This window comes from Pogona vitticeps, chromosome 4, assembly GCF_051106095.1.
Source record: "Pogona vitticeps strain Pit_001003342236 chromosome 4, PviZW2.1, whole genome shotgun sequence".
NCBI lineage: Eukaryota > Metazoa > Chordata > Lepidosauria > Squamata > Agamidae > Pogona > Pogona vitticeps.
Genome location: NC_135786.1, coordinates 102,512,467 through 102,532,710, shown reverse-complemented (window position 1 = coordinate 102,532,710; position 20,244 = coordinate 102,512,467). Strand labels below are relative to the sequence as shown.

Here is a 20,244-nt window from a genome sequence, read left to right as displayed (position 1 = left end):
TCTGAAGTTAATACATTGCAGTAAAAATCTTGCTGCAGAGAAAACAAAGCAATAAAAAACCAGGGGCTATTTAAATCCAAAGTGGAGGGCGATGTTCTGTGAAACAACTGGAACAACTGCACATTGAGGAAGGGTTAAAGGGGATACAGTGGTGCCTTGCTAGACAGTTACCCCCGCATGACAGTTTTTTCGCTAGAGATTGACTTTTTGCGATCGCTATAGCGATTCGCAAAACAGTGATTCCTATGGGGGAATTTCGCTGGGCAATGTTTGGTCTCTGCTTCGCAAACCAATTTTCGATAGACAACGATTTTGACAGCTCCCTTCATGCTCGCAAAACGGGTGTTTTCGAGACCTAAGCTTCGCAAGACAGCAATTTAAACAGCTGATCGGCAGTTTGCAAAGCGGCTTTCCTATGGCCAATCTTCACTAGATAACGACAATTCTTCCCCATTGGAACACATTAAACAGGTTTCAATGCATTCCAATGGGGAAATGCTTTTCGCTAGATAATGATTTCGCTAAACAGCTATTTCAGTGGAATGGATTATCATCACCTAGTGAGGCACCACTGTATGTAGATCCAGCCTAGATATACACTAGAACATTCAGTGTGTAGGGATGGACATATATATCATTTTTGCTTTTTCAGACTCTTTGTCAACCACTTTCTAAAATGCAGCATAAAAATATGTAAATTGATATAAATCTCATATTGCTTCCATTGAATTTATGAAGAAATGGGCAAATATAGTTAATTTCCCTTTTCTTCTTTCCTTTTCTTTTCAGACAAATATGTGCTCATCCTTCCAAACTGGAGTACAATGAGAAAAATTACTGTGAATGATACAGACCAAGGGTTCTTCAAGGTTTCTGGTGGAGAAGTTTCTCAGCTCTACTCTCAAAGGTCGTTCAAGTGGAAGTGCCAGGGCCTAAACCTGGCACTTTCTACCCACGAGACACTCACTCTGTTGCTGAGCGACTTCCCCTCCCTCATCCCTAAAAATGCTGGTGAGGCATAAAGTATTGATTCCACTTGACCACCCACAACAAAGGAATGTAATGAAGCTAGTAGCCTGTCAGGGCAAGCCGAAGCTTTTACTCTTGTGTCTTTGTTTCTCACCCCCCCCGCCCCCCGCCTGCCTTATATCTCCAGGAGAACACTGTGTCAACTCCATCATGCTATGATCTATTTCAACAGGCATAAAGAGCCATTGATCTCTGGGATAACAGATAACTCCACAAACTAGAGTGCCTGAGAACGGCGGAGCAGAAATAACTAGCTGCTTCCAACTGAAAGAGAGAGTCACCAGGAAGCACTCCATTTTATGAGGTAAGGATAATATTTTGCTCCATGTGTTATTGAACAACCAAACCCAAACTAAACTCCACCAGGAGACTCCATAAAACACAGAGGGGTGGCAGTGTTTACCATTGGATGGGATTTTCCAGCACGTAAAATCAGCCTGACATGCAGGCTCATTCTCAGGGTTTTCAGCTTGCGAGAAGGGGTGTTTTATTTCACTGGCAAGAACCCTGATGGAGGAAATCTCAGAGAGAATGAAATCATTGCTATGAAGCTTGTGTATTTTAAGACAATCGGAAGCCAAGACAATGCTTTGAAAGCAATTTATTGTAGCAAAAGGGTGCTTCCCCCATTACCGCATGCACGAAGCTGCCCTGACCTGGCTTCCTACATGGAGGCAGGCCAGTAAAAACTGTCTGCGCTGGGTGCTGCCAAAAAAAAAAAAAAAAAAAAAAGGTCATTCAGTGCAGGCAGCTCCATCTGGCACCCTCCACTGTACAAACAAACTGATGGATTGACTGTGAGCTCAGGAAGTGACAGCAACGTGCAGTTCTCCATTTTACACCTTCCTTTGTACAGCCTGGTAGGTCTGGGTAGGTAGCCGTAAAGCACTTTGCAGCTTATTAGGCAGCTGGCAAATCATCCCTCAGATTTTTTTTCTGAGGAAGAGAGGGTGCCAGCTTTTCCTCTCCTGTTCTTTTCATGCCAGTTTTACCTCCATCATCTAGCTTCTACTTAGGCCTCCCTTACAACATCCCTGAAAGGTTGCTTTGACTTGAGGGCCGGGGCTAGAGCATAGGTCCAGCAATTGGTTCTAAAGGTCTGTTCTACTTGAAAATGGATTTAGGCCTAGAAATAACTGAGAGCGTGCTTTGAGGCAATCACTTTTTGAGAGGTTTAAAAATATTTCATTTCTTAGGTGTGTATATTGCAGGTACCATTTTTAACTCCAAAACAACATCAAATGTTTACCAAAAATGTAGAGCTCTGTTCTAATATGATGTCAGCATCACTCATCATAGGCTTGTAAATCCTAAATTAATAAATCTTTAATTAATGAAATCCTAAACGAATGACGACAAATTGCAAACAGCATGCCTAATGTTAGTGACTTCTGAAACTATTCTGGTTTTCCTTATTTAAGATGCAGTGTGCTGGTAACTAGTTGTACCTCACTGGTTTCAAATAACTACTTGAGGTGGGCATCTCAAAAACTATTCTTGTTTGCAACTGTAATGTGTGAACAGACTGACTGCTTCAATATAAAAACACACATCTCTTCAAAATCCCTTTTCCCAGATACCTTGTAGTTTTCTTGGTCTCATAAGGCAGTTTAGAAAAGTATATTTTAAATAAATAAATAAATTTCAAGTGGAAAGATGTTCTAGGTGTCTGGATAATCCCTCAGTATATTATACAGTTCATATTGTTTCCTCCACCCTTCTTGCTTCTGCAGCCTTTTTTCAACGTTTTCAGTACTTGTTATAGAGGACTACAACTGATAGCTCAGTGGTTTAGGTATCTGACGGTGTAGCCAGAGGTTGGGAGTTCAATCCTCACTGTCCCTCCTGATAGTAGAGCCAGCCTGTGTAGCCTTGGGCAAGCTGTGCAGTTCCAAGGCATCCCCAGAAGAAGGGAATGTTAAGCTACTTCTATGTTTTATCTACCTTGAAAACTCTGCAAAAGGTTGCCATAAATCAGAATCAACTTCACAGCAAATAGTACTTATATAAAGACACCACACAAATGATTATGCACTTATGTGCATAGGAAAATAGCTCAGGTATTTCAGTGCCATTCCTGAGTATCAAAAACCTTCAGTGAAGCTCAAAGATATTTGCAGAATCTTAGTTCTATTCAAACGGTTGTACTTTATTCCACCTGAAGACAGTGCTTTAATTTCCTTGCCAGTGATTCTTTTGAACAATTGAGAAAGGCACTCTCATCAAGAGTATAAATTACATGAGGATTGGTTCTCTGAAGGGGAATTTAAAGGCAGAAAAGTTCCCGTGCTCAGCAGATAGCTGAAAAAGTCACAGAAGGAAAGCAGGAGTTCTGTTCTATGTGGTTGTGTGCTTCCTTCATTCATGCTTTCCTGCTTAAAAGAAAATAGGTCACAAAAGGAATGTGAAATTGTCTGAGAAATCCAATGGACCTGGTTTCCTCAGAGGAGCTATATAGTTAAAGAAATAACCTTTGGTGTCACTATTAATACAACTCTCAGCTAAAGTTTTCTTTGTTAGCGGTAACCATCAACCATTGCTCTCCTGACGAAAATTAAAGAGTTTGTGTGAAGTTTCAGGTTGCTGGGAGATGATTTAGAAAAGCAGCCACTGCCAGAATTAAGAAACTGCTTTACACCAAGCCTCACTATTGCTACAAGTAGTTTAGTACTACCTATTCAATAGGCAGAAGTACTCCCAAGTTCCACACAATGACCATTACCTTCTCCTGTCTATGATGTTTTGACTGGTGGCCACTTAAGAGGGATTAGGACCTTGCTCAAAGCATGCATGCCTTCTCTGAAGTAGTTCAAAACAGATAAACCTGCTTTGAAACCCCTACCTTATCTACAGCAGGAATGAAAAAAAATGAGTCCTATGAAGGGCCCATATGTGGCCTCCCAACACCCATGGAGGCACACACAGCCTCCAAAATGTTAAACTTTTTAAATTTCTTTCTTTTTTAAAATCTCAACTGAGAGAAAAATATAGGGAGTCATCTTCCAAGCACACATTTTTACACAGGACACCCCAACCAATTGCAAATACAGTCAAAGAAATATTCTTCTGCATTAATATGGTCACTTACTAGATTGGCAAACACAGCATTCGGCCTCTTCTCAATAAATGAAATAACAACAACAGAAGTTCTCCCCACAGTGAGAATTGGAGGCAATTGATCTTAGAATGATTTTTCATGTAAAATGTGCAAAATAGAACAACATGAAAACATGCTTTTGTGCATTGGCTAATAAACATAGTAGCCCTGGATGGGTTGTTTTTGTCCATCATTTGTGTTTGTTCTCTCTGTGTGTGTTTTTGTGTGCTCAGGTGGTTTCAAAAAGGGGGGGGAACATTAATTTGAGTAAACACTGGATTTTGTGCAAAGTCAATTTTGTACGAATTGCAAATAGTGACGAAACAAATTCTTGATATCCCAGTCTCATGCTAGAGTTGAGACCTCTTGCAAGGATTGGAGAGTTCTCGAGATGCTATTTTCCTACACCAGGGTGGGCAGTCTTGTCTAGAATCCCAAATTTCTTCACATCCCTAACTACCAGCAGCCATGCTAGCCGGGTAATTCTGGGAGATGTAGTCTCCAAATGTAGTAACCCCAACCTCCCTTACATTCAATAGGAGCTGAGTGGACTCATCATGCAAGTAGGACAGTAACTGACTTCCATTTTAAAATGTTCATATTTTTATTTTCAGTTGGGGAAATTGACTCCATTGAAGCCGTCCTTGAGTAAACAAGTTGACTATCTTCTTGCCATATCCAATTTAAAAACTTCTGTAATAATGTAAAACCTTGTTTATTTCAAGCTTGCAATATTTACCAATCCAAACCATAAACAAATGGTAGTCTGAAATGTCCTTACTGTTTTGTTTTGTTTTTTTCTGGATAGACTTCTCTGTTAGAAAGATATATTCATATATAATTCAATGTGGCTTGTTTAAAACTTTACAGTTGGTAGCTTAATATATATATTTTTTGCCTTTGGAGTACAAAGGCTATATTATGCTTTTGTTGGCATCCTTGCTAGCCTGCAATGCCAGCGGCATAATTTTCTTCTCTGCAATATGTCAGGCTCAGACTGCCGACGGCTCAACAGGTGGTGGTTGGATAAAGTTCTGGCAAATCAAATAGGTAATGTGGTTATTTCTTTTGTCAAATTATAATTAAAAGCAGAGTGGAGTCAAATGAAACTCATATTTTCTGCCGGTCCAAAACAGAGTGTGAAATTAAATACAATCAGTTTCTGTGTCACAGGCACATCACTGGGGAAGTTTGTTCCTTGTACAAACATACACCACCTTAACTTTGATCTGGAATAATAACAATACTTGTAAAATGTTCGTCCTGAAAAGATATCAGTGTCAACATTCAGAGCACTCTAAAATGCTTGGCTTTTGGTCCCTAACATGATTTAAACATCCTTAACTCTTCCCATCTATGCTGATTTTGTAATTTCTCTCCCTCTAAACCACCACAATGTGTTCCCTCATTATTTGACTCCCACTCATTCTGAAGACAGAGTCCAGAGCCGGCCCTTCACTTAGGCAGAGGGAGGCAACTGCCTCGGGCAGCAGATGCTTGGAAGGCACAGAGAGATGCTAAGGTATTAAAAGAAGAAACTGTGTGTGCCACGTGGTTTGCCCTGCAGCCTTTAGCCTATTAAACCCAACAACCTTAAACTGCTGCTCCCAGTTGTGATAGAGGATGCTAACCCATCATTGTCATAAAGCCAATCAATCTGAGATCACTACTATCTGATCTCATTCTGATGGGCAAAAAAATAACTGTTTTGAAACTTTCCCAAATAAACTACTGCTGAAAGAATAGGGTTGCCAGATACATGGGTTACAAAGAGAAGGACATAGAAAGACAAAAACAGAGGACAGTGGAGGATGTATTGAATGTTTCTAGACGTGGTCTAGAGGGGCAGGGTAAAAATAAAATAAATGAATAAAATAAATAAATAAATAAATCGTTATGAATTAAACATGCAATCAATACAATTTTATTACAATAGCTGCCAATAAATGTCTCTTAGTGAACTGACCAAGAAACAGTCATGTTAAAAAATAAAAATAAATTCAGTGGAGGCTTATTTTTCAAAATACCAAAAAATATATATATATATTTAAAGAGCCAATTGTACAATTATTACCTTATAATCTTTATTAATTACATATTTCTTGGAGGAGCCAACTTTTCGCAGAAGATCTTCATTAGCAATCACATATGCATAAAACTGTTCACAGGTACCGGTAATATTCTTCAAACTGTACTTCTGATTGGGAGCAAAGCAAATAAACCCGAATCCACTCTAGCTCAGCTGCAGGATCCCCCCGCTGCTCGCACTCTGCACAGGCTCAGAGGCAACCTTACTAATCTGGACACAGGCAGGGGGAAAGCGGCGCTGGGCAAAGCCAAACAAAGCAGCCTCCCCAAGGGTCATAAGTTCAAAGCTGGGGAGTGTGGGAGTTGGAGTCCCCAAAAGGGACTTTGAACACATATAGTCTGGGCATTCGCTTTCCCATTGATGCCCTTGGGCGCTGCTTGCTTCTGCCTGGCTCGGCGGGTGGCGCTCCGGTCATGCTGCCTTTCTGGGCTCCACGTGAGCTGGGCGGGCATGTTGGGTTGCCAAGCAGCTGCAGCGACACCAGGAGGGGGCGAGGGCTGTGGTCTGGCGCTGGCGGCAGGTAACTGGGGGTGGGGGAAGACAGGGGAGCGGGTCCTTCCACCTCTACTCCTCCAATCCAAAATTATAACAAAAGTATACAAAAACTGGACATTTTAAAGGTTTTTATCTTTGCCTGCCGGACGGAGGACATTAGGCTAAAAAGGAGGATATGTCCTCCCTTCGCCGGACGTCTGGCAACCCTATGAAAGAAGGAAAGGCCATTTCCCAGAATGGCAATGTAATCTTTATGTAATGCCCTTGAAAAGTGGGCCTGGGCATTTGAAGGATATTCCTGCCTCACCTTTATGGATTAAAGATCATTATCCGAATCTCTCTGAGAATAGGGAGGAAGGAGATTCAGGTTGGTTTATACGATTGCCCTCATGTTGTTTTAGAATTTGAACTGAAGTGTGAAGGTGGTTTCTTACTTGAGGGCAGGTAGAAAGGACTGTGAGGAGATAAAGAGCAGTCTAAGAATGGGAGTGAGGAACAGGAGATTAAAAGGGTAACAGACATTATAGGATCTGACAAAGGTGGGAAAATAAGAGGAAAAGTGTGTCTCAAAAGAAGTGTGCGGGTGGACTGGAGGGAAAGGACGGAGAAGTCTGTTTGTATTATGCATAGGTCTTGATAGAAAACAGAGTCTGGTTAAGGGGCATCTGTGGAAGAAAGAAAACAGATGCATGAGAAACTCACTCCACCAAGTATTTTTAATGGATTTGCCAGAACTACACTTCCCAGGCCTAAGACAGAAACGGATGCACTCTGTGGTTGGAAATTGACACATTTCTGGGTTGTGAGAAATTCAGTGGAAGGAAAAGGTGCATTTGAAACATCTGCACATTGGGGGTAAAGAAGCTTGCCCAAGGGGGAAGTAACCAAGTTTGATTTCTAAAATTTGCATGAACATGCTCTAGGAAGTGGGCATGCATCCATCAGTGCACATATTTAACTTACCTATTTGAAAAACGTGTACACAAATAGGTCTTTTCTTTCCCCATACAATGACCCAAATCCGGTTGCTAAGCACAGTAAATCCTGTTAGAGTAGGTCCATTGAATTGACGGGGATCCAGCATGTCCATTCCTCCATATGTTCCATTGATTCACACAGGCCTACTCTTCGTTTCGTTTAGTCGTTTAGTCGTGTCCGACTCTTCGTGACCCCATGGACCAGAGCACGCCAGGCCCTCCTATCTTCTACTGCCTCCCGGAGTTGTGTCAAATTCATGTTGGTTGCTTCGCAGACACTGTCCAGCCATCTCATCCTCGGTCGTCCCCTTCTCCTCTTGCCATCACACTTTCCCAACATCAGGGCCTTTTCCAGGGAGTCTTTTCTTCTCATTAGATGGCCAAAGTACTGGAGCCTCAGCTTCAGGATCTGTCCTTCCAGTGAGCACTCAGGGTTGATTTCCTTTAGAATTGATAGGTTTGTTCTCCTTGCAGTCCAGGGGATTCTCAAGAGTCTCCTCCAGCACCACAATTCAAAGGCATCAATTCGTCTGCGGTCTGCTTTCTTTATGGTCCAGCTCTCACTTCCATACATCACGACAGGAAAAACCATAGCTTTGACTATTCGGACTTTTGTTGGCAAGGTGATGTCTCTGCTTTTTAACATGCTGTCAAGATTTGTCATCGCTTTCCTCCCAAGAAGCAGGCGTCTTTTAATTTCGTGGCTGCTGTCTCCATCTGCAGTGATCATGGAGCCCAGGAAAATAAAATCTGTCACTGCCTCCATATCTTCCCCTTCTATTTCCCAGGAGGTGATGGGACCAGTGGCCATGATCTTAGTTTTTTTGATGTTGAGTTTCAGACCGTTTTTTGCACTCTCTTCTTTCACCCTCATTACAAGGTTCTTTAATTCCTCCTCACTTTCTGCCATCAGAGTGGTGTCATCTGCATATCGGAGGTTGTTGATATTTCTTCCGGCAATCTTAATTCCGGCTTGGGATTCCTCCAGTCCAGCCTTCCGCATGATGTATTCTGCATATAAGTTGAATAAGCTGGGAGACAATATACAGCCTTGTCGTACTCCTTTCCCAATTTTGAACCAATCAGTTGTTCCATATCCAGTTCTAACTGTTGCTTTCTGTCCCACATATAGGTTTCTCAGTAGATAGATAAGGTGGTCAGGCACGCCCATTTCTTTAAGAACTTGCCATAGTTTGTTGTGGTCCACACAGTCAAAGGCTTTTGCATAGTCAATGAAGCAGAAGTAGGTGTTTTTCTGGAACTCTCTGGCTTTCTCCATAATCCAGCGCAAGTTAGCAATTTGGTCTCGAGTGCCTCTGCCTCTTCGGAATCCAGCTTGTACTTCTGGGAGTTCTCGGTCCACATACTGCTGAAGCCTACCTTGGAGGATTTTGAGCATAACCTTGCTAGCGTGTGAAATGAGTGCAATTGTACGGTAGTTGTAGCACTCTTTGGCACTGCCTTTCTTTGGGATTGGGATGTAGACTGATCTTTTCCAATCCTCTGGCCACTGTTGGGTTTTCCAAACTTGCTGGCATATTGAATGTAGCACCTTAACAGCATCATCTTTCAAGATTTTAAATAGTTCAACTGGAATGCCATCACCTCCACTGGCCTTGTTGTTAGCCAGGCTTTCTAAGGCCCACTTGACTTCACTCTCCAGGATGTCTGGCTCAAGGTCTGCAACTACATTGTCTGGGTTGTCCGGGATATCCACATCTTTCTGATATAATTCCTCTGTGTATTCTTGCCACCTCTTCTTGATGTCTTCTGCTTCTGTTAGGTCCCTCCCATTTTTGTCCTTTATCATGTCCATCTTTGTGCGAAATGTTCCTCTAATATCTCCAATTTTCCTGAACAGATCTCTGGTTTTTCCTTTTCTGTTATTTTCCTCTATTTCTTTGCATTGTTCATTTAAGAAGGCCCTCTTGTCTCTCCTTGCTATTCTTTGGAAGTCTGCATTCAATTTTCTGTAACTTTCCCTATCTCCCTTGCATTTTGCTTCCCTTCTTCTCTCTGCTATTTCTAAGGCCTCGTTGGACAGCCATTTTGCTTTCTTGCATTTCCTTTTCTTTGGGATGGTTTTTGTTGCTGCCTCCTGGACAATGTTACGAGCCTCTATCCAAAGTTCTTCAGGCACTCTGTCCACCAAATCTAGTTCCTTAAATCTGTTCTTTACTTCCACTGTGTACTCATAGGGGATTTGGTTTAGATTATACCTGAGTGGCCCAGTGGTTTTTCCTACTCTCTTCAGTCTAAGCTTGAATTTTGCTATGAGAAGCTGATGATCAGAGCCGCAGTCAGCTCCAGGTCTTGTTTTTGCTGACTGTATAGAGCTTCTCCATCTTTGGCTGCAGAGAATATAATCAATCTGATTTCGATATTGCCCATCTGGTGATTTCCATGTATAGAGTCGCCTCTTGTGTTGTTGGAAAAGAGTGTTCATGATGACCAGCTTATTCTCTTGACAAAACTCTATTAGCCTTTGTCCTGCTTCGTTCTGAACTCCAAGGCCAAACTTCCCTGTTATACCCTTTATCTCTTGGCTCCCTACTTTAGCATTCCAGTCCCCTAGAATGAGAAGAACATCTTTCTTTGGTGTCAGTTCTAGAAGGTGTTGTAAATCTTCATAAAACTGTTCAATTTCAGTCTCCTCAGCAGTGGTGGTTGGTGCATAAACTTGGATTATTGTGATGTTGAAAGGTCTGCCTTGGATTCGTATTGACATCATTCTATCATTTTTGAGATTGTATCCCATTACAGCTTTTCCCACTCTTTTGTTGACTATGAAGGCTACTCCATTCCTTCTACGGGATTCTTGCCCACAATAGTAGATATGATAATCATCTGAGCTGAATTCACCCATTCCTGTCCATTTTAGTTCACTGATGCCCAGGATGTCGATGTTTATTCTTGCCATCTCCTGTTTGACCACCTCCAGCTTCCCAACGTTCATAGATCTTACATTCCAGGTTCCTATGCAATATTTTTCTTTGCAGCATCGGACTTTCCTTTCACTTCCAGGCACGTCCACAGCTGAGCGTCCTTTCGGCTTTGGCCCAACCACTTCATTAGCTCTGGAGCTACTTGTACTTGTCCTCCACTCTTCCTCAGTAACATGTTGGATGCCTTCCGACCTGAGGGTCCCATCTTCCAGCGTCATATCTTTTAGCCTTTTGTTTCTGATCATGGGGCATTCTTGGCAAAGATACTGGAGTGGCATTGCCAGTCCCTACTCCAGGTGGATTGCGTTTAGTCGGAACTCTCCACTATGTCCTGTCCGTCTTGGGTGTCCCTGCACGGCATAGCCCATAGCTTCTCTGAGTTACTCAAGCCCCTTCGCCACAACAAGGCAGCAATCCATGAAGGGGCGGCCTACTCTAGCTGTGACTTACTATGCTAAAGTTGCAGTTAGACTAAGCCCATTTGAATCAACAGAACTTATGGAGGAGCTGACTTACCAAACCTCATTGATTCAATGGGACTACTCTAGTTGTGATTTCTTACCAGGTATGGGGACTTGAGTTGTGGGACTCGCTGTCATGTCAGACTTAAATGGCACTGATGAGTTGACTCAGAGCTGTCGTTTTTTAATGAACCAGACTCGACTCACAACTAGAAACCCATCCACCCCCTCCCTTTTTTGGGGGGGGACACCTTGTTTTTAATAGGGACTTCAGATTTAGGATTTGGTATCAAAGACTCAGACTTAGACTTGGAACTCAGACCAAAAGACTTGCCAACATCCCTGCTTACTACTGGATTTCAACCATAAAGAGAACTTTTTTAGAAACCCATAAACAATGGGACTTTTCCCATGGATTGTGGAATCACTACACACAGTGACTCCTTAGCATGTGTGTTGTTTCTAGCATAGCAATTGGCTTTCACTTTGGAAGCAAAACAGGGCCCCTGGAAAAAATAAGGAAGTGGGTTCTATCAGGGTGAGATGGACAAGAATTTCATTTCAATTCATCTTCAAATGAGAATTTATCCAAGTCAGCATGTTTTGAATATAGGAGATAAACAGTTTGTTCATCTCTAGTTTTGATGCACCTAGGAATGCAGAAAAGTATATATATAGACTTGTAAATTAAAATACTGAAAAACATGCAGCTGAAAGTGGCCTGACCAGGACCAGGAGCTTCTTATATGTCTGAGATGAGACGATGAAATGGCAGTAGAGACGGGGTGATGTTAAGGAAAATGGAATAGCAGAAATGAAAAGCGATTAGCCAGTTCCCAACAATTCATAGTAAATATTCTGGTATGAGGAGTTAGGACTGATATTTTTAGGCTTTTTCCTACTACAAAACTGTTGGGAGTTACTGCAACCTCGCATGCTGCCTTTAGCAAGTTTGCCTGGGAGGGACCTTTCTGGGCTGGGATGATTGTCAATCAATCCAGCAGTAACCATTTGTTCCTTCCCTGCCTCTGATTTCAAAGAGAGTCACACTCCTCTGCTCAAGTAGTTCCCCCCCACACCCTCTTTATTAGTCTGCTGGCACTTAATGCTGTTAAAGTATAATTAGTCTACAGGAGTCTGCTGGATGCAGGTTGTGAATCTGTCGAGACCCGCTGTTATAAGCAGTAATTTTTCTACAGTATATTGTTTGATCTGTTTAACTGCAAGCAAATGAAACCTCTCTTTTTTGCCAGTGTCTTAGAGTGAGTTATTGAGTAAATGCCAGTTGATGAGATAATAAGGGGTGGTCTACTCTGGGGACGCTTGAAGCTAATTCTGGTCCATAAGTCACTGTACTCATGTTGCGCAGCTAGAGGAAATTTAACCAAAATTCAAAAGTCTGCAAGAAAAGCAACATTTCCTGCCTAGTAAAGAGAAATCAAATTATGCATTCCTAAACAAAGTAGAAAACAATGTACTATCACCCAGCAGAACATATTGAGCAGAAAGAACGATTACATTGCAATGTCAGCAAACACAATCCTACTACAATCCTCATCAAAAACAACAACTGCAAGAACAACAGCTAGTGTCAAACCTTTTCATATTCTGCTGAAACACATCTTTCTCATACAGGACCAATTCCCATAGTTTGTGCATGGTTAACTGAAAACCTGGCTATTTAGGCAAGCCTTCCCTCCAGCCACTTTTTGATGTATTTTCTCTTCCATCTTGAGTTCTTGTCTATTGATTTATTACTTGTTCCTATATTTTAAATTGTTTATTTTATATGTTGTTAGCTGCCCGGAGTAGTCAGTTGACTAAATGGGTGGGGTACAAATTAAATCAATCAATCAATCAATCAATCAATCAATCAATCAATCAATCAATCAATCAATCAATCAATCAATCAATCAAGAGAACACTGAAGGGGGAGATAGTCATAAGATCTATTCTTTATCTGATTACTAAAAAGTTACAAATGAGGCAAGCTTTTGAGTTTTATGGAATCCTTCCTCAGGCAAAGATAGTAATGATTACAAAGTATCAAAGTGATGGATCCTTTCGAAATTATAGAAAGCAGCCGGCAAGAATTCAGTGGATATGGACTGTGATAGTTCCTCCATCTGTTCTTTGTACAGGAGACTGTTCAGGTGACATTTAGCAGTGTAAATGTCAGGCATGTTTTTTTTTTCAGAAATTAAATATTTCTGATTCCATCCCAATGGTCTTGAGGCTCCTTTAAGATCCCTTTTGTTGTGGGGAAACTGTTGTGGGCCCCAGCAACCATTAGGTAATTAAAGACTTCCTCCTCCTGTACCACAGTGGCCAACAACTTCTTGACAATGAAAGGATTCCACTGCATCCTTGGGACCTTTGGGGAGAAATCAGAAATGGTTTATTTCTGAAACATTGCTACAGCAGATGATGTTATCAAGCTTGTTTGAGATAACTGCATGAACAGGATTTCAATCTTCATTTCAGTGCCTAATAAGCAGTTGAGAAATAAGAGAGATGGACAATAATTTTCAGTTCATTTTTAATTAAAGGAAAATTACCAACATTCACAAACTTCTACATATTCTGCTGCTACAATATGACATTTTCCATACTGAAAATAACAATACCTCTTGAATTTGGCCAACACATATGATGGAGTGTGTCATTTTAGCTCTTTTTCAAGAATTTTTTACAAATACACCACTCTCTATAGTCCATGGAAAGAACATGTGGAGTATTTTAAAATGAATTTGGCAGGAGCAAAACTGACATCCCCCAGTCATTCAGTGGGCAAAATCTTGTTGCTTAGCGTAGTAAATTGCACTACCCTTCTCCACTGAATTGCATGTATCTGGGCAGTTTTGGTTATACACAGCCATTTTCTTTTCAACAAATAAAAATATTTAACTATTTTGATAAGTAAATATTCTGGGAACCCACTCAGAATGCCATGAATTCAACAATGAAGTTGTTGAAGTTGTCTATTTGCCTCCAAACACAATATCTCTAACTCAGTCTCTAGATCAGAGGGGCGTAAGAACCTTTAAGGCTCATTACACACAGAACTAAACGGAAAGGATCCTGCCTTTGTTAACATGTTTGTTCCCATTATAATGGTGCCTTGCATAGCGAGGTTAATCCGTTCCGGATTAACCATCGCTATGAGAAACATCGCTCAACGGAACAAAAAAAACCATTAAAACGCATTAAACTTGGTTTAATGTGTTCCAATGGGCCCTAAACTTACCGTTGAGCGAAGCTTCTCCATAGGGGCGGCCATTTTCGCACCCTCGCAAAGCGAGGGCGCGGCGGGAAAAGTTGTGGTGGCCATTTTGGAACCGCGGATCAGCTGTTCTCCCCTGCTTCGTTGTGCGAAAATCGCTAAGCGAATCGCTTAGCGATCGTCGCACAGCGAAAAAACGCCATAGGGGCCATCGCTGAGCGAACGCTCCAGCGATGGCCCGGACCCCCTCACTATGCGAATTCATCACTCAACGGAGCGATCGCTAAGCGAGGCACCACTGTATATTAATTAGCTGGCTGGATAGCTCAGTGATTTAGGTACCTGGCTACAGAGCCAGAGGTTGGGAGTTTGATTCCCCACTAGGCCTCCTGTGAGTAGAGCCAGCCTGTGTGGCCTTGGGCAAACTGCACAGTCCCAGGGCACCCCCAGAAGAAGGGAATCGTAAGTCACTTCTAAATATTCTCTACCTGGAAAACCCTGGAAAAGGGAGGTCAGTATTGACTGAACAGCATGTGATTATTATCCAATTAATCTTGATGCGCCTATTGAGATAATCTGTATTAATATAATAGGGGTGAAAAATAAAAAAGAACTTGGTAGTTGGAATCTTCACCAACTACCCAATCAAGAAGAATGTACAGATGAAATTTTTGGAAAATAAATCACAAGAACTTCAGAAACACAACGTAGTAGGAATGGGAAATATCAATTCTTCTGGTATCTGTTGGGAAATAAATTCTGCCTAGATTGTATTGCTGATACAAGATTGTATTGCTGATTCAAAAAGTGGAGAAAGAAACCAGAGGATCAGTTATCCTTGACTTGATTCTAACCAATAGGGTTGACTTAGTGGATAAAGTGGCAGTAAGAGGAACTCTGAAGGAAAGTGTTATACTTCAGTTCTTGATTTCAAAGGAAGCAAAAATTGCACATGTACACTGGGTTTTAGGAAGAACAATTTAATAAACTCAGGACAATGATTAAGTAAGGTCCAATGGCAGGAGATCATAACAAGAAAAGGAATCCAAGATAGGTGGGAGTTGTTTTAAAATGCAATTCTGAAGGATCAAATACAAACATTTCAAACAAAAGAAAAAAAGGTGGAAGATAGCAAAAGAGATCAATGTGGCTTCAAGAAAAGCTCAAACAGGATGGGGGGGGGAGAAAGGTACATATAGTGGAAGAAAGGGCAGGCCACAAAAGAAGACTGCAGACAGGTAGCAATGAATTACAGGAGTGTTGTTCTTGTTGTTTAGTTGTTAAGTCATGTCTGACTCTTTGTGACCCCATGGACCAGAGCACGCCAGGCCCTCCTGTCTTTCACTGCCTCCCGGAGTTGGGTCAAATTCATGTTGGTAGCTTTGGTGACACTGTCCAAACATCTCGTCCTCTGTTGTCCCCTTCTCCTCTTGCCTTCACACTTTCCCAATATCAGGGTCTTTTCCAGGGAGTCTTCTCATGAGATGGCCAAAGTATTGGAGCCTCAGCTTCAGGATGTGTCCTTCCAGTGAGCACTTGGGGTTGATTTCCTTCAAAATGGATAGGTTTGTTCTCTTTCCAGTCCAGGGGACTCTCAAGAGTCTCCTCCAGCGCCACAATTCAAAAGCATCAATTCTTCAGCGGTCAGCCTTCTTTGTGGTCCAGCTCTCACTTCCATACATCACTACTGGAAAAACGATAGGCTTGACTATGCAGACCTTTGTTGGCATGGTGATGCCTCTGCTTTTTAAGATGCTGTACCGAGGTTTGTCATCGCTTTCCTCCCAAGAAGCAGGTGTCCTTTAATTTTGTGGCTGCTGTCACCATCTGCAGTGATCATGGAGCCCAAGAAAGTAAAATCTGTCACTGCCTCCATATCTTCCCCTTCTATTTGCCAGGAAGTGACAGGACCAGTGGCCATGATCTTAGTTTTTTGATGTTGAGCTTCAGACCTTTTTTGCGTTCTCCTCATTCACCCTCATTATGAGGTTCTTTAATTCCTCCTCACTTTCTGCCATCAGAATGGTATCATCTGCATATCAGAGGTTGTTGATATTTCTTCCGACAATTTTAATTGTATCTTGGGATTCCTCCAGTCCAGCCTTTCGCCTGATGGATTCTGTATATAAGTTAAATAAGCAGGGAGACAATATACAGCCTTGTCATACTCCTTTCCCAATTTTGAACCAATCAGTTGTTCCATATCCAGTTCTAATTTTTGCTTCCTGTCCTACATATAGATTTCTCAGGAGATGGATAAGGTGGTGAGGCACTCCCATTTCTTTAAGAACTTGTCATAGTTTGTTGTGGTCGACACAGTCAAAGGTTTTTGCGTAGTCAATGATGCATAGATGTTTTTCTGGAACTCTCTGGCTGTCTCCATAATCCAGGACATATTAGCAATTTGGTCTCTAGTTCCTCTGCCCCTTCAAAATCCAGCTTGTACTTCTTCTGGGAGTTCTTGGTCCAAATACTGCTGAAGCCTACCTTGGAGGATTTTTAGCATAACCTTGCTAGCGTGTGAAATGAGTGCAATTGTACAGTAGTTGGAGCATTTTTTGGTACTGCCCTTCTTTGGGACTGGGATGTAGACTGATCTTTTACAAACTTCTGGCCACTGCTAAGTTTCCCAAACTTGCTGGCATATTGAATGTAGAATCTTAACAGTGTCATCTTTTAAGATTTTAAATAGTTCCACTGGAATGCCATCACCTCCACTGGCCCTGTTGTTATCCATGCTTTCTAAGGTCCACTTGACTTCACTCTCCAGGATGTCCAGCTCAAGGTAAGCAACCACACTATCTGGGTTGTCCCGGACATCCAGATCTTTCTGGTATAATTCCTCTGTGTATTCTTGCCACCTCTTCTTGATGTCTTCTGCTTCTGTGAGGTCCCTGCCATTTTCATCCTTTATCATGTCCATCTTTGCACAAAATGTTCCTTTAATATCTCCAATTTTCTTGAACAGATCTCTGGTTTTTCCCTTTCTATTATTTTCCTCTGTTTCTTTGCACTGTTCATTTAAGAAGCCCCCATTGTCTCTCCTTGCTATTCTTTGGAAATCTGCATTCAATTTTCTGTAACTTTCCCTATCTCCCTTGCATTTTGTTTCCTTCTCTTCTCTGCTATTTGTAAGGCCTTGTTGGACAGCTACTTTGCTTTCTTGCATTTCCTTTTCTTTGGGATGGTTTTTGTTGCTGCCTTATGTACAAAGTTAAGGGCCTCCATCCATAGTTCTTCAGGCACTCTGTCCACCAAGGCTAGTTCCTTAAATCTCTTCTTCACTTCCACTGTGTATTCGTAAGGGATTTGGTTTAGATTATACCTGAATAGCCCCCTGGTTTTTCCTACTTTCTTCAGTTTAAGCTTGCATTTTGCTATAAGAAGCTGATGATCAGAGCCACAATCATCTCCAGGTCTTGTTTTTGCTGACTGTATAGAGCTTCTACATCTTTGGCTGCAGAGAATATAATCAATCTGATTTCGTTTTTTTTAAACTTTTTTTTATTAAAACAAAAACAATTACAACAAAAATACAAAAATACAGAGTGGTGTAAAGAAGACAAAAGCAGAAAATTAGCTGACTTCAGCAAGAGACACTAAAAACAGCAACAGAAGCATACATAGCAAAAGACAGAGAAAAGAAATAGCAGCTCAGCCACTAAATGGGAATGGCAAAATAATAACAGATAAGAACAAAAAAGCAGAAGTGCTCAGTTTCTACTTTAAATTGGTTTTTCTCTCAAAAGAGACATTCCTGGCAAATGCAAAGTACATTTAGGGCTGTACAAGATAGAAATAATCAAGGAATTATCAAGGATTGACAAGTAGTCAAGGAGTGTCCTATTACTTTTTTCCCCAATTTTTTTTAACATAGGGGATGACAAAAAGGAAAAGGGAACTGGAACTGATGAGGAAGAGGGGAGACAATAACATACTGATATCCAATCTATACCTATTGCCATATCAAGATTTTAAGTTATTCTATTTACTCTTTTCTGCCTTGTAGATAAAGTTCTCATTTCAATATATACTATTCACACGCTGCCCGTTGATTCAGTCCACTTGTTAACTAGATCCCATCTTTCTGTTGCCTTTTGCAGGGGTTGATCTTTCATGACTTCTGATAAGATATCCATTTTGGCTATTTCCCGTATCTTTGCAATAAGATCTTGTTTCGGTACTGTTGGGCTTTTCCAATTTCTAGCATATATAATTCTAGCTGCCATCACAATATATATAACTATATATTCCTTTGACTTATCTATATTATCGGGTATCATATTCAGTAAAAACAATTCTGGGGTTAATGGCACCTTACAGAGCAATATTTGTTGTAACATAGCATGTACTCTTTTCCAGTATTTTTTCACTACTCCACATGACCATCACATATGATAATAACTTCCCATTTGTATTTCACATTTCCAACACTTATTTGATACATCTGTATACATCTTTGACAATTTTTCTGGGGTCATGTGCCACCTATAAAACATCTTTTATATATACTCTTTTAAATTAACTGATCTTGTGAGCTTTATGTTATTTTGCCATATTTTCAGCCATTGATCAATATCAATGTTATGCCCTATATTATGTGCCCACTTAATCATAAATTCTTTAACCGTTTCATCTTGCATTTTAATTTCCAGCATATAATTATACATTTTCTTAACAATTTGTTCTTTTGAACTCAGTAAAAGTTTATCAAAAATCGTTTGCTCTGAGTAAAAACCTTCTATTTTATCTTTTGTATATCTAGATTCTAGCTGTGCTCTAGGTCACCAATCTATATACACATTCTGTGTCTCTAGCTCCTCTTTAGACCTTAATTCACCATCCTTTTTAAATAGATCTTGATATCTTGAAAGATTTGCTTTTGTCATAAGATTAGGTTGTGTAAAGGCCTCTATCGGTGACACCCATACAGGTATTTTATAATAAATTTGTTGTATAGTCTTTCTCCACATTCCCAGTTAGTTAGGTTAGTTAGGCATCCTTCAGTCTCGAAAGACTATGGTAGCGTGCTCTGTATGGAGGACTTGGAACAGCGTCTAGTGTGGCTGAGGAGGCCAATTCGAGAGTGACAATCCCTTCCACACTGAAGACAAATCCAATCTGTTCCCTGTCCAGCTCCCTGGTTTTGCTGCTTTTGTGACTTCCTCTTTTCCTCGGCCTGCTGGGCAAGGGTCGCTTCAAATTGGGAGAGGCCGCGATGCAGTGCCTGCCTCCAGGCTGAACGCTCAGATGTCAGGGTTTCCCATCTGTTGAGGTCTATTCCTAAAGCCTTCAGATCTCGCTTGCAGACGTCCTTGTATCGCAGCTGTGGTCTCCCTCTGGGGCAATTTCCCTGCACTAATTCTCCATAGAGGAGGTCCTTTGGAATCCGACCATCAGCCATTCTCACGACGTGCCCAAGCCAACGTAGACGTCGCTGTTTCAGTAATGTATTCATGCTGAAAATTCCAGCTCGTTCTAGGACTACTCTGTTTGGGACTTTGTCTTGCCAGGTGATACCAAAAATCCGTCAGAGGCAACGCATATGGAACGTGTTCAGCTTCCTCTCCTGCCGTGCACAAAGGGTCCAGGACTCGCTGCAGTACAAGAGTGTGCTTAGGACACAGGCTCTATAGACTTGGATCTTTGTATGTGTCGTCAGCTTCTTACTGAGCCATACTCTCTTTGTGAGTCTAGAGAACATGGTGGCTGCTTTGCCAATGCGTTTATCCAGCTCAACATCCAAAGAGAGGGTGTCAGAGATGGTTGAGCCAAGGTACACAAAGTCATGAACAACCTCCAATTCTTGTGTGGAGATGGTAATGGAAGGAGGTGAGTCCACGCCCTGGCCCATGACTTGTGTTTTCTTCAGGCTGATTGTTAATCCAAAGTCTTGGCAGGCCTTGCTGAAACGATTCATGAGTTGTT

General features: G+C 41.4%; 1 long non-coding RNA gene across 2 annotated transcripts in view; it reads right to left on the bottom strand.

The window, feature by feature from the left end:
- Positions 1–13,030: 13,030 nt before the first annotated feature.
- LOC144588829 (uncharacterized) overlaps positions 13,031–20,244 on the bottom strand; it is a 34,337-nt gene continuing 27,123 nt past the window's right edge. For both annotated transcript variants that reach the window (XR_013544551.1, XR_013544553.1), the window contains one exon: positions 13,031–13,467. This is a non-coding gene — a long non-coding RNA (uncharacterized LOC144588829). The remainder of the gene's footprint in view (positions 13,468–20,244) is intronic.